We start from the raw sequence: 15,000 nt of genomic DNA, 5'->3' as shown, positions 1-15,000 counted from the left end.
GCAGTTGTGGTTCTCGTAATACAGAATTTTTTTTAAAATTCTGTATTCATATTAAGAAACTTTTTTTTTACTGTTATTAGTGCTGTCGGATGGCTGATCGTGATTAATTGCTTTCAAAATAAGTTTTTTTGTATGCCGATGTATATTTATTATGTGTATATAAATACTAACGCGTGCGTTTATATATTTAAGAAAAATGTTATATTTAATATTTATGTATAATATGAAAGAACATGAGTGTATATAGATGTAAATATGTTAAAAATATATACTGTATGTCTCTATTTATATATGCGTAATAAATATACACAGAACACGCGTTATGTAAACAAAAATTTTATTTTGGATGCAAATAGTCGTTTGACAGCACTAATTATCAGAAAACTAGTGCAAAAAAAACAGTACGACAATACTAACATGATGTCTGAAATGTTTTATTTACATTTTAGAGAATTCTCTAAAATGTGTTTTTTGCCATGAAAATAACATAAATAGGCTTTTTCCTTTATACTTTGAGGTGAAATATGACCTGCATTCATTCAGACTTTGATGAATTTGCTCAGGAACGTTGGAAATCGAGAGTAGAGTGGATCCAAAGTAGATGTAGATCATTTTGTTGTGCCTCGTTGGCATTAATTGAGCTTTAAACGCTTCAGCGAATAGGAAATAAGGACTTAATCTGACGGCAGATGCTCGCTGTGTCCTGCTCCAAACGTGTCGTGTTTACGTCGAGGACCACGAAGCCCGTTTCTGTGGACGGACGGGGCGTCCGTAGCTGCTACTTGGGTTTGTGATTCACTTTAAATCGTGTTCGTGTTTAAAGCTGCTGAGTTTAAAGAATCTCCACGAGAACGGAAGCCTGTTCGTAGCTCGCGCGTAACCCCACATTAAATGAACTGCTGCTAATATCCGTGATGCTCGGGCTGACCTTGAGCCGTTGTTGTTTTATAACCACTAAGAGGTGGTAAAGCAGGTAAAGTGTGAGCCGGTGTCTTCCAGGAAAAAAAAAAAGAATGCTTCTGATTCAAGACGACTGTCGTAGTCGACCGTTTAAGTAATAACATGTCCATTGACAGCTACTGAACTCTTAAAAGATTCATTTTCAGCACTATGAAGCCATATGCATACGCAGAATGTATCTGTAAATGTATTGTGAGGCTTGTTCTCGTGATGTCTGGAGGAAACTAATATACTGCTATATTAGCCGTCGAATACTAGAACGCTTGTTTGCTCTAAAAGAGCGATGCGAGGAAGATGTATACATTTTTTAAAACACTTTTCATTTTTTATTTCTGGAACTGAATGTAATGATTTGTGAGTCACATGATTTGGTAACTCGGTTTTAGAGAGCAACCGTTTAGCACCATGTTAAAATCACTGTTTATTTATGTTGGGAGTACAAGCTTTTGCAAAAATACAGTTGATGCAACAATTCTGCGCGTTCGTGTGAGTTGATTTGAGGAGAAAACGTCTTTTCCTTCCTAGGATTTTTCGTTGGTTTTCTGGTGGTCCATCGGAAGTTTGCTTATTTTTGACAGATCGGCAAACGCAGACATTCGCGAACCCTTTTTGCTGGTTTTCGCCTGTAAAGTCGTCACAGGATGGCAAAGTCAGAATCTCGCCACGGTTCCACTTTTTTTTTTTTTTGGAGGAACGCGATTGGCTGTGGTCTGTTCTATGCCGACCAATGAAAATGCTACAGACCTGAGACTCGTGAGGCTTCCAGCCGATCATGTAGAGGATCTGAAATGTAGCTGGAACTGAACCGTCTTCATTGCCGTACATCTCTAGGAGGAATCCAGTTAACAGAATAACACCATTTCTAGGATCGTCAGGTGAACAGAATGCATTTTAGAATCAGTTGTTCTTAAATATTTCCCCAAAATATTTCATAATTATGCAATACATGACAAAGCTGCTAATTTACTGAATCAAGGCCGCTATGATAAATACATTTTATAGCTCTTCGTGGTTTACACTTATTACCAATGAATAATAATTTTTCTCATTCGTTTTATTATACGCTTTGCTCAGAAATAGACATTTCTATGCAATAAAATGGTTTAGAGATCGACAAAAATTATTAGTGCTGTCAAATTAATACAACTAACTGTATCCAAAATAAAGGTTTTTGTTAATAAAAATTACAGCACGCATTGTTATGTATATATAAATGCACACACGCATACATACATTTATATTTAAGAAAAATGTTATGTTTATATGTTAAATATTTCTATATGATAATTTGTATGCATATAAATACCTGTAAGTATATCCAAAATATATGCTGTATGTGCGTGTTATATATATATATAAACTTTTTTTGGAAGCAATTCTTTGACAGCACTAAAAATGATTAAAAATAGATTTAAATTATACTCTTAAATACAATTTCTGTGACTTTTCCCGGTCTAGAAATCAAATGCTATATCTTATATGTTATAAAATGGTTATTTGTTAAAGGAACAAATTATAAAATACAATTTCATCTAAAAACGTGCTTTTTAATTGTTTTAGCCGATACTAACCTTTTATTCCATCTCCCCTGGTTGAGAATCACTTTTATACATAAAAGGTTTTCTTGTAGAACATTAAAACATAAAAAATTAACATATAATATCAGAGGACCTGCACTGCACTGAAGTGCATGAAAGTTAAACGGAGCATAACCACTGTTCCACATATAACCAAGTATAAATATGTGATAAAATAAATGCAATGGAAATTTTAATCGTCGAATTTTGCTTATAAATGTTAAACTTGAGTGCAACCCCTCCAAGCGTTCGCTGCGGCCTCACCTTTATAAACAGCAGCTGCCGCCAGGATCGTGTCTCTGTGTAGAAGCGTCTTCCTGTTCCACGCACAGTTGCTTTCCCCCATACCTGAAGTGCACGAACACACCGTAAACATTTCCACGACCCGACGAGACGCTCAGATTTAAAGGGTGTACCTTGTAAGTCGCTCATGACCTCCAGCATACCGGGGTAACGGACCTGAACCTCGTCGATGTCCTGCGCGACAACACAGAAAAGCCTCGGTGCCATTCAGCTCAAACACGCTTGCGTGGCGAATCAAAACGGTGAAATACTTATACCACAGTGAGCATCCTGAAGCCGGCCTGTCCCAGGAGGTTGCCCAGATCTGTGACGGCCGTGTAGGGCGAGATATGAGGAGCAAAGCCGCCTCCCTCTCCAGCTCGGCCAACTGCAGGAACATCGCAGCTCGTACAGCGTCTCTCCGCCGACCATCGCCCCGATGAACACACCGTCCGGCTTCAACACCTGGTGGATCTGAACGACCAAAAAAAAAAGGGTACTTTGTATTATTTATCACGCTAGACAAGACACCCGGTTCGATCCTCATACCTGTCTCAAAGCTCCGGGAAGGTCGTTGATCCAGTGCAGGCTGAGGAGACAGATACGTCTTCGTAAGTGACATTTCGTTCTTTCAATTTCCCATCATGCACCAAGGCAGTACCGTACCTCATGCCGCTGAGCACCAGATCGAACGTGTTCTCTTTAAACGGCAGGAACTCCTCGTCTGCCAAAACGCACCGAGTAGGCATCTCGCATTTCTTCCTATTTCTCTAAAGGGCGAGAGAAAGAAGCAAAAAACTCTGTTTGCATACATTTTAGAGTTTAGCTGAATTACTCGGCGTCACGCAATCCTTCAGAATTCAGTCCGATTTGATGCTCGAGAGACATTTCTTGTTCTCAGCAATGTCGAATAAATAATCTTTTGTAATATCAGAAACGTCTTCAGTGCCACTTTTGCTCGATCGTGCTTAAAAATATGAATTTCTTTAAAATTTTTTAAATGTACGAATGGGCACGGCTAAAGCTATTTAGTAAAATAAAGATGCCAAGTCTCTTACCAGGGAAGAGTCTGAAATGTCCGTTACGAAGAGACGTTCAACAATGTCCTGAGGACAGAGAGAATCAATAACTCAAAGGAATACTTTCTTTTGCAGAGCACAAAAACAGATGTTTTCATACACTCCAAGTGCATGCTGTCAAGCTTCTAGTGCTCGAAAATGAAAAGCAACAACACAAAAATATAGAAAACAAGAAGTTTTACAGCCTTAGTCTTTCACTTCAACATTCATCAAAACTACCTCGTTGTGTAACGTCATGAACGTAAGACACTAAAGGCGAATCTTCTTTTAAGAGTTAACGGCTCTACCTTACTCAAATGCTCGCGATGTGACTCTTCCCACATCCTACATCCAGAGCCAGAGGGAACGTCCTGCGGTCACATTCAGGAATCAAAACCACTTACTCACCCTCCTTCACAATATAACGCAAAACTCACATGACTGCATTTATTCTTGTGAAAACCAACTGGATATATTGTTCAGGGCGTCAGAGTCGCTGTTACAGTGAAAGCGGATGGGGACTGGAGTCGATGAGCTCTCAAAACTAGCATTTTCGATTTAAAAAAAAAAAAAAAAATTTTGAATTGCACTTTATTCATTTACTAACTGCTTCCTTTCTTTAAATATAAATAATTATATTTGGGTTTTTTTTATTTAGCAAAAAGCGAAAAAGGACTCAAAATGAGCTTGCTTTATTCTATTTGTCATTTATTTACTTCTTGTATTTGATTTTAAAACGTCTCCACTATTTTGATAAAAGCATCTTCTAAATGACTAAATCTATCAAATGACTTTAGCATGGACTGCATTCAAGACGTTTTTACTCCCAGTCCCCATTCACTTCTATTGTAATGTAAACAGCAGACTGGACATCTCATTTTCTACTCCACAAAACAAAATAAAGTCCTACAGAGTTAAAACGACAAGACAGCGAGTAAAACGCTATTTTTGGTTTGAACTGTTCCTTTAAGAGCTCGTGTCGGGATGTTTAAAAGGTGTTAAGCGGGCTGTGACCTTGACACATCGTAAACTCTGTCTGCGAGTCTGCTCCCCACCTGCAAACACAACGACATCAGAAGTTCAGCTCTCCGAGAAGCAGACTCTATCACACGGTAACGACTGACAGCACCTCACCTCGTCCCGGAGGTAGTCGTACGTGTGGCTGTCCGGTGAAGATGAAGCCCACTGCTTCTGCCTGCGCTTCATGCTCCTGTCAAACACGTTCATGGCGCCTCTCTGAGACAGAGACACCTCCGTCCTCTCCACAGACACGGCAGAGCCCCGAGGCTCTTCACTGCGAGACTTATCCTCATTTTAACACATGATCTCCACCGCCGCCCCGGACACCTTCTTTTTCAAACGCAGTCACCTGCGTCATACAGAGGAGACCGTATCTGAGGTAAAACGTGGACCGGATCGGTCCCGGACACTGGAACACGGAGCGGAGTCAGCTTGAAGTCCAGAGGGCGTTTCTTTTCCTTTAAATTGAAAACAATAGTTCAACCAACAAAAAAAAGCTATTCAGCTGTCTATTCAATTCATTAATGCTTTTAAAGTGCAAAAATGCATAAAAAAAAATATAAAAAAATATATATATAAAAAGTATATATATATATATATATATATATATATATATATATATATATATATATATATATATATATATATATATAATCACTTGTTTTCTTTTCCTTTAAAATAATTTAAAAATTGTTCAACCAACAAAAAATCTATTCAACTGTCTATTCTATTCAAATCTGTTAACTAATAAATATAATATTAATAAATAAATATAAATATAATAAAAATATAAAAAAAAAAAATAAAAATAAATAAAATATAAATATATATATATATATATATATATTTTTGTTTGTTTTTTGTTTGTTTTTACAGTGTGTTTTTTTTGTTATATTTATTTTTGTATTTATGTTAAAATCCACTCAAATAACCGGAGTTTTGTTCAGCACACTCGCATGAATTTTCTGTCTGTACAGTTTTTGACTATTCTATCTTATTCTATTCTATTCTATTCTATTCTGCAAGACAGCATTCATTAAGTGGAAAAGGTGGGAGACTCTAAATAGATGCAGAACAATTGCCAAACATAAAAGTTTGAATTTTTTCTATTCTATTCTATAAGTGATGTTATATTACCATAAGTCTATTTATCTTTATAGCAACATACTCACAATAGCCTCAGATGTGTTTGGTGGAGTATCATTTATAGTTGGTATCCATACTTTTAATTCCTTTTTATTATCTATTTCCTTATTTACAACTTAAAGTATTTTTGAAAAGCTTTAGTAATTTTTTGTATTTTGTAATTTGTAGCATTATTATTTGTCTAATTAGCTTTGGTCGTAGTTTTAGCTAGCTATATCAATTTAAACATAATGAGAAATGTTGACCGTGATGCGGAATATTTTTCAACAACAATTATCATTGTTGTCTTTTTAATGTCTTTTAAATATTTAAAGTCTCCGTGTATTATTTATATGTCGTTTCCGGTGTATTCTGAGCTCTTCGTCTCGCCGTATGCAAAAGGGGCGTGGCTTGCAAGCTGTAGCGGAAGTAGTGGAGCATCACGGGTAAACACGTGTGGAGAAGCGCTGTAAAATCGCACGGAAACCGAGTAGGTCCGAGTTTTTATAGTTCTGTACTGAATTCTTAGGTGTTTCCAGAAATCGCAACGGTGTTTTGTCAACGAATGCCTTGCTTAGCGCTTTGTTTATTTGTTATTGGTTTTTACAGTGGCACAGAATGAATGCTGAGCGAATTACACACAGGCTCTGTACACAAATAAATACAGAACAACACAAATAGAGCCAAATGACAAGCCTGCATTATAACTGTAATTTAACGCAATGAACTTAAACCTAGCCTGGTTAATTCCGCAATATAAACATTTTGATAAAAAGCATCGCTCATAGTGTTATGATTTAAGATCACTTGTTGAAATCTGATTGAATGAAAACTGATTTAGTTATTTTTTGGTTGACTTGACTTGTTTGTCTTGGAGTGTTTTCTATACTGATGAAAACGTGAACCATATTATTCTGGGTAATCTTTGAAAGAAGTTCATGACTATAGGCATGGTTTCACACGCTCCTCTTCTGTGTTTTTCGCAGGTTAGGCTCTTCCAGATCATCACCATGTCCTCCAAAAACAGCGCAAGCGGCGACGACCGCTTCTCGAAGGTCAAGAAAGACCCCCGCTTCTGGGAGATGCCCAGCAGAGAGCACAAAGTCAAAATCGACAAGCGTTTCCGGTCCATGTTCCACGACGAACGCTTTAAGCTGAAGTATACAGTGGATAAACGCGGCCGACCTGTCAACCAAACGTCCACCGAGGACCTCAAGCGCTTCTATTAAGATCTCTGACTCGAGGAGTCAGACGAAGGAAGAGGAGAACGAGACGCAGGAAGAGCCCGAGGAGGAGAAGAAAGTGAAAAAGGCTAACGTGAAACCTCAGGATGAGGATGAGGAAGAGGAAGAAGAGAGCGATGAATCTGAGGAGGAGGAAGAAGCCGAGAAGATCCGAAGTCAAAAAGAGGCTAAGAAAATAAAAGAGCCTCTGGTAAAAGGAGTAAGAGTGATAGAAGAAGGTACTGCTTTAACTTTATATGTATGTGTGTGTCAGTGTGTGTATGTGTGTGTGTGTGTGTGTGTGCTGGTCATATAATTAGAATATCATCAAAAGTTGATGATACACACATACATATACATATATATATACATATATACATATATATATATATATATATATATATATATATATATATATATGTGTGTGTGTATGTGCAGAAATATTTTCTTTCATGCCAGAAATCATTAGGGTATTGAGTAAAGATTATTTTCCATGAAGATATATATATATATATATATATATATATATATATATATATATATATATATATATATATATATATATATATATATTATTATTATTAGTTATTATTATTATTATTTTATTTTATTTTTTTGCACCCTCAAATTTTCAAATAGTTGTATCTCAGACAAATATTGTCCTGTCCAATCAATTAAAAAATATATATATTTTTTGTGGTCCAGGGTCACGTGTTGTTTTAAATATTCATTATTATTCTGAGTAATGTATCTGATTGTTTTGTTCTAAAATGGATCTTCTGCTGACAATACATTGTTCATTTATTTTATTCACACCATTCGTATTGTTTTTAACAGATGAGGATGAGGAATCTGATGAGATGAGGAGGAGGAGGATGTAGAAGAGGGTCCTTCTGAAGATGAAGATGAGGAGGCTGAGGAAGATGACGCGAGTGAGTCAGATGATGACAGCGGACCGGATCTGGCTCGAGGAAAGGGAACATTGAGACCAGCTCTGATGAAGATGAGGAGGATGATGATGAGCTGGAGGAATATCTGCGGCGTGAGGATGAGGAGATTGAGCACGACTGGGGAGAGATGTGGAAAGATGCTCCACTGGCGACAACGTGAGACTCATCCCAAGGCTTTATTAATTATAAACTGCTGTTCAGAAGTTAAGCTGCACTTTAAAACACAGTAACACTCTAACATTTTGAATATTATTGCAATTCAAAACAACTGTTTTGCAACTGAAAATATTTTAAAATGTAGTTCATTCCTTGAGATGCCAAGCTGAACATTTTCAAGCCAAAATATATACATTTTACGCTATTTTAGTGTTGAAAAGTTTTGCTGTTCAATATTTTTGGTTGAAAGAGTGAAACAGAACAGAATACTTTGATGAATAAAAATTTTATAATACCAGAATGTTTTTGAAACACAAATAATAGGTAACATTATAAATTGATATAAATATTATAATATAAATCCTTTTATAATCTCTTTCTAACAACAACAAAAATGAATACAAATATGATTTTATATTATTTGTGTTATATAAAATATAAAGCAATTTCTATTATATTGCTATTGTATCAAGATAAACTGAATTTTTAAAAGGTTCATATCATATTCATATTCATATCATATTCTAGTGTTTGTTGGGTCACATTTATTTTAATATCCAATTTCCTACTAGCTACGAACTTCTCTTCCTAATTTGCTGCTTATTAATAGTTAGTGAGATACTTGTCAAGTTTAGGTGTTGAGTTGGATTAGAGATGCAGAATATGTCTTAATAGTGTGTGTTTTTCTGTGTGTGTGTTCAGAGTTCCCGGGCGCTTGGCGGTTTGTAACATGAACTGGGACAGACTGAAGGCTAAAGATCTTCTGGCTCTCTTCAGTTACGTTTTAAACCCAAAGGAGGCGTGGTCCTGTCTGTGACGGTAACTGTCCCATCGCTTCCGCTCAATCCGATCTTCACTTGTGCCCCGCGAGTCTGACCGGAGATGTGTGTTTGTCAGATCTATCCGTCCGAAGTTCGGGAAGGAGAGGATGAGTGCGGAGCAGACTCAGGGACCGCTGGAGCTCACAAGCCTCCCGGAGAACTCCCGACGCTGACACGGAGGAGCAAAGGTACCGCACGCTGTATTCATGGGGTTAACCAGATTTGCAGCGAGGGGCGATCCCAGAATGCATTGCAAACCAAGTACTCGATGTTCTGCAAGGTTCCCTTTACTGTCAAACGATTTCATTGGACTGTCCAGGGTTTAATGTGTGTAGAAGTTATTTAGTATGATTGTGGCAGAAAGGTTTTTGTGTTCATATCTAACTTGTGTAAAATTGCTGGTTTTTTTTATCTTATTTGTATGTTATCTTTATTTTGTGTTTTAATTGTTTTGCTGAAAAATTACCTTTGCATCACAGGAATAAATTACATTTAAAATGTTTAAATTATAATTACATTTTTAGTGCTGGGCAGCAATTGCTCTCTCGATCAGTCGTGATTCAAAATAAAAGTTTTTGTTTACATACAGTATGTGTGCATACTGTGTATATTTATTATGTGTATATAAAGAAAATACACTTGTATATATTTATATATAATATAATATAAATTATACTTAATATAAATATATACATGTACATATTTTTCATAATATATGCTGTATCGTGTGTCTTATATACATAGTAAATATACACACAGACATATCAGTATAAACTTTTTATTATGCATGTGATTAATTGTTGCCCAACAAGTATTTTACAATATACTTTTTTTTTCTGCGTTTTGATCAAATAAATGTAGCTTTAGTGAGCAGAAGAGACTTCTTAAAACTAAACAAAAAATGTGAACATTGGAGTGTCTATATAATTATTGTATATATCGCAATATTTTTCAACTATTTGGTGATTCTGTCTTAATATTTTTATATTGACTCTGAATGGTTTTTTGGATCATTTTAAACAATGAAAGCAAGCATTGTCTTCTCTATGTTTTCAGGATCTACCGAGAGAAAGTGCGCGACTATCAGTTCAAGCGTCTGGAGGTATTACTACGCCCGTGGTGGAGTGCGACTCCGTCGAAACAGCAGCGAAGATTTCACGAGAGTGTGACGGCTCACGAGTGCGAGAGCAGCTGCTCCATGATCGACCTGCGGTGAGCACCTCGCGTTCTAAGAGCCGTTATTAAAGGGTACCTCGTGCCTCACTGTGGCTCTGGGCGTCTTGCAGGTTCATCCCTGACGGCGTGACGTTTGACGACGAGCCCAAAGACAGAGCCACCGATGTGGATTACAGCTCCTACAAACCCAAGCTCTTCACATCCTCGGCCACCACCACAGCCAAGGTCTGCCACGCTGAGTCCGCAGCGCGTCCGAGTCGTCGACCGACTCTGTCTTTAATAACGCGTGTCTTGTATCGTTAGGGTCGAGCTGACGGGACTAAGCGGATCACGACCGGGTCACGGCTCCTCTGCAGGAAGTTCAATAAGGGCGACCTGTTGGACATGGACTTCAAAGGCTTACCTGGCCTCCTCCAGCGAGGAAGAGGAGGATGAGGAAGAGGCCGAGCAACACGGACGGAAGGTTAGGGCTGACCGAGTCACCCGTCGACAGCATGCAGTGTTCAGTCAGCATCAGTAATGTCGTTGTGTTGAACCGAGATGTTCTCTCAGCTGAGACGCCCGCTGAGCCACTTCCTGAGGAGAAAAAGGGCAGTAAAGAGAAGAAGAGCACCGAGCAGATCGCTAAATACAGAGAACTCCTGAAGAGCATACAGGACAAAGACAAGGAGCAGGGCGACAGCATGGATATGGAGGTCACGTGGGTACCAGGTATCAGAGTTTTTAATGGATTTGTTTCATAAATTAGAAATTCGAACACATTAATATTATGCATTACTATCTTTTTTTAAAATACTTATTATTTTTTATTATCTTATGTTTAGTTACAAGCCTATAATAAAATAACAGTTTTCTGTCCATATACTGCACATAAAAATATATACATATTAAATATAAGGTATAGTAAATATATTTATATTTATATATATATATATATATATATATATATATATATATATATATATATATACATACATATACATATATATATATATATATATATATATATATATATATATATATATATATATATATATAGTTAATAATTAATAAAATAATAATAGATAAAATAAATAGATAAATGTGTCCTAAGGTATTTGTCAACTACCCATGAATATATTATAGTAAAAATAAACTCAATCAAATAAAAAAAAATTCTGGATATGTTACGTAATATTTACATATGTTTATATGTATGTTTTATCATCGTATAATGTACATTTCATCGTGTTTTTTTTAGGACTGAAGGAAACAACCGAGAAGCTTGTGAAGAAGAAACTGGAGGGCAAAGATCAGCTGACTCCGTGGGAGCAGTACCTGCAGAAGAAAAAGGAGAAAAAGAAAGAGAAAAGGAAAGGAAAGAAGGTAAACGCGTCGCTGAGGAAATAATAATGTAGTGTGTCGTTCATTTCTGTCCTCCTGACTCACACGCATGCTTTTTTGTTTTGCGCAGGAAGCAGCGGAGGCGGAGCCTGGGATCAGTGATGATGAACTTCCTGCTGATGTTGACCTCAATGACCCCTTCTTTAAAGAGGAGCTCGGCTCGACTGGTTAGTGATGAGATTATCAACTGCCTAATAGCATTTCTCATATTCCTTGAGGGATTATTACACCTTTATCTATATCCTCTCTTTATGTTTTCTGCAGCATCCCTAAAGAACAAGAAGAACAGGAAGAAGGAAGAAGAGCGGACACCAGAAGAGCTGGAAGAGCTGGAGAGGCAGAAGGTATGTTTCTCTGCTGTTCATGAACACGTTTGTGGGTAACATATGATGGTTAACGCCTGCGCTGTGGTCACCTAGGCTGAGATGGAGCTGCTGATGGACGACGAAGAAGGCGACAAGCACAAACATTTCAACTACGACAAGATCGTGAGGAGCAGAACCTGAGCAAGAATAAGAGGAAGAAACTCCTGAAGAGCACAGCGCCTCTGGAGGAGGACGACTCTCCGGGTGGACGCTCACGACTGCGCGCTTCCAGGCCATGTACACGTCCCATCTCTACAACCTGGATCCGTCCGACCCGGCCTACAAGAAGACCAAAGCAACCCAGAGCATCATAGAGGAGAAACAGAGACGCAGAGAGGAGCAGCAACACAGCCAGGAGGAGACGCTGAGGGCAGAGACGGGCGTCCTCCTCCAGAGTCATGGACCCTAGCTTGTCACTGCTCGTCAAATCCATCAAGAACAAAACCGAACAGTTTCAGGCACGCGCAAGAAACAAAAAGAGCGAAGTAACTCGAGAGACTCGCGTCTGGATTCATTGCGATTTATATAACAGAGTTGGTTTTCTGAGTCTCGCGTGTTACTTTAGTGACTAATTTGTGATTGGAGTCCAAAACCAAAATGCGAACCTTTCATAACCCTTAATAGGGCGCTTTAAAGGAATTGTTGAACCGAAAATGTACATTTTGTCATCATTTACTAACCCTATCCAAACTTACGAAGTTTCAAAACATCTTCTATCATTCAAAATCTTCAAATGACCTTCTGTGAGCAACTATTTTCAGTTTCGCCTGAAAACGCGATCGTACACCCGAAGTTTTCAGAGAGTCGCATTTAATGAAAACTAGACACAGAGAAGCTGGAGTTAAAGTTAGCTTTATTCATGTTGACACAAACGCCGCGCGCGCACATTCAGAAAAGTCTGTTGGCACTTTCACGGGCACCTCATTTTTCTACATAACAGAAGAAGCGGGCTTTCTCACTCACGCCAGTATATATCAAAAATACAGCTGTAAATGAATGAAAACCTCTTACACCTAGAATTCCGGTGAACACCACCAGTGCTCAGAGCATGTCAAAACATCTAGTGGTCCAGGAATTAGTGTGTGTACATGTAAGAACTGGCTTGGGTAGTTCACATCGTTAGACCCAATCCAGAAAAGGCACAAATTACAGAGTAGAGTAACACAAGGTCTCGATTTGACCAAATAAAGCATGCATCCCAGTCCAGATCACTGGCGCTTGAGAAGTAAAACCAACTGAATGAAACATATACTGTGCCACAGTGTTACAAGAAACAGCTACTTTATGAGAAATAGTGCAACTAAGGTTTGTTTTACTTTGACACCGGACATTAATGCACACAATCACACCATCTGAAAGAGCTGGAGTGTTGAAGTGTATATTTCATCTCCACAGTGTCATTTGTTATTGATGATTGACAGGCGTTGCATATGGTGACTGCTGGGCAATTTCTTACTGGCCTTAGTAATCAATCCCACCGCCTCGTGTTATTGTGCCATATGTGCTCCGGGTCCCTCCTTTAGAGTTTTTGTTTTTTTTCTCCCATTTTATCGTGAAAAAGTCTGATTGTTGGAAAAGTGACCGATTGAGCAGTTTTAAAACTTGAAGGAACAGTTCAACTAAAAATGTATATATATATATATATATATATACAAAAGGTTTATGGCAATATATTCACTCTCAGGTGATTGTTTCTTCATCAGAACAGATTTGGATAAATTTAGCCACTTGCTCACTCAACGTAGTGAATGGAATTGCCGTCAGAATGAGTCCAAAAGAGCTGGTAAAAACATCATAATAATCCAACATTTTAAACACAAACTTGTTGCTTCTGGATTAAATATATATCCTCTGTATAATATCACCTTCTCTGGTAGAAAAGCTGTCTTGTTCGAATCAGGAGAGAGAAACGCACAGATCAAGCACCTTTTTGGCCAGAAGTAATGGATTGATGTTATGGATTTGTTTCTCACAAATATACAGCTTTTCGATTCGCAAAACATTAATGGTTAGACTGGAGTCATCTGGATTATTGAGATGTTTTATCAGCTGTTTAGACTCTTATTCTGTTGACACCCATTCACTGCTTTGGATGCATTTGTGACAAATGATGCAAATGAATTTCCCCAAATGAAGAAACCAAAGTAATCAGCATCTTGGATGGATAGGCCGAGGGTGAGTACAGCAAATATTAATTTTTAGGTGAACCATTTCTTTAAAAAAAAATTCATGTGCAGTTTGAGTAATAATAGTAATAAGCGATATTATCTTAACCAGCACCACTCGATCTCCTCTCCTCATCTTTTTCTCTTAAAATCACTATAAAGCCCCTCTTAACTTCATGCCGCTTTCATAAAATGCTGTATTGCACCAAAATGTTATAAAATATAGGATTACATGAATATTAAGTAGAGAAAATAAGTTTTTAAGCGAAGCGCTTCAGGACAAATTGCAACAAAGCTTCACGTGTTGAGTAAAAAAAATTATACAAATACTTTAGAGCTCAGTAAAATACAGTTTCGTTACGATACAACACACAGAGGCGATACAAATGTGATTCTGTAGGATAAATCAAGATATTAAATCATCTTCCTCACAAGAAACCTGACGTGTCTGCATTAGTCAGGAAGTAAACATCAGCGAACCAAGTTAAGCTTAAGCGCACGTCGGTCACGTGACCTGTAAGACGCAAAAGGAGACCCGGTCATGTTTATCCAGCAGACATAGCACTCTTGGCTTGAGTATCTTTCAATAACGTTTTTAGAGAGAAAGAGACCTATCATTAATGAAATGTCACATAAAAATTACAATGAGATCATTTACTCAACCTCATGTCATCTGGTTCTATTTTAGCACTACTTTAAGTCATGCGGCTTAGCTTTTATGAGAGCACACGTCATTACT

At 37.6% G+C, this 15,000-nt stretch overlaps 2 pseudogenes; one reads left to right on the top strand and one right to left on the bottom strand.

Moving 5' to 3' along the window:
• Nucleotides 1-1,368: 1,368 nt before the first annotated feature.
• LOC122329821 lies at nt 1,369-5,114 on the bottom strand (annotated as a pseudogene).
• A 1,314-nt stretch (nt 5,115-6,428) lies between these two features.
• LOC122349027 lies at nt 6,429-12,668 on the top strand (annotated as a pseudogene).
• The last annotated feature ends 2,332 nt before the right edge of the window (nt 12,669-15,000 follow it).

Source organism: Puntigrus tetrazona, chromosome 1, assembly GCF_018831695.1.
Source record: "Puntigrus tetrazona isolate hp1 chromosome 1, ASM1883169v1, whole genome shotgun sequence".
NCBI lineage: Eukaryota > Metazoa > Chordata > Actinopteri > Cypriniformes > Cyprinidae > Puntigrus > Puntigrus tetrazona.
The sequence above is the reverse complement of the archived record's forward strand: the minus strand, read 5'-3'. Positions and strand labels throughout refer to the sequence as shown.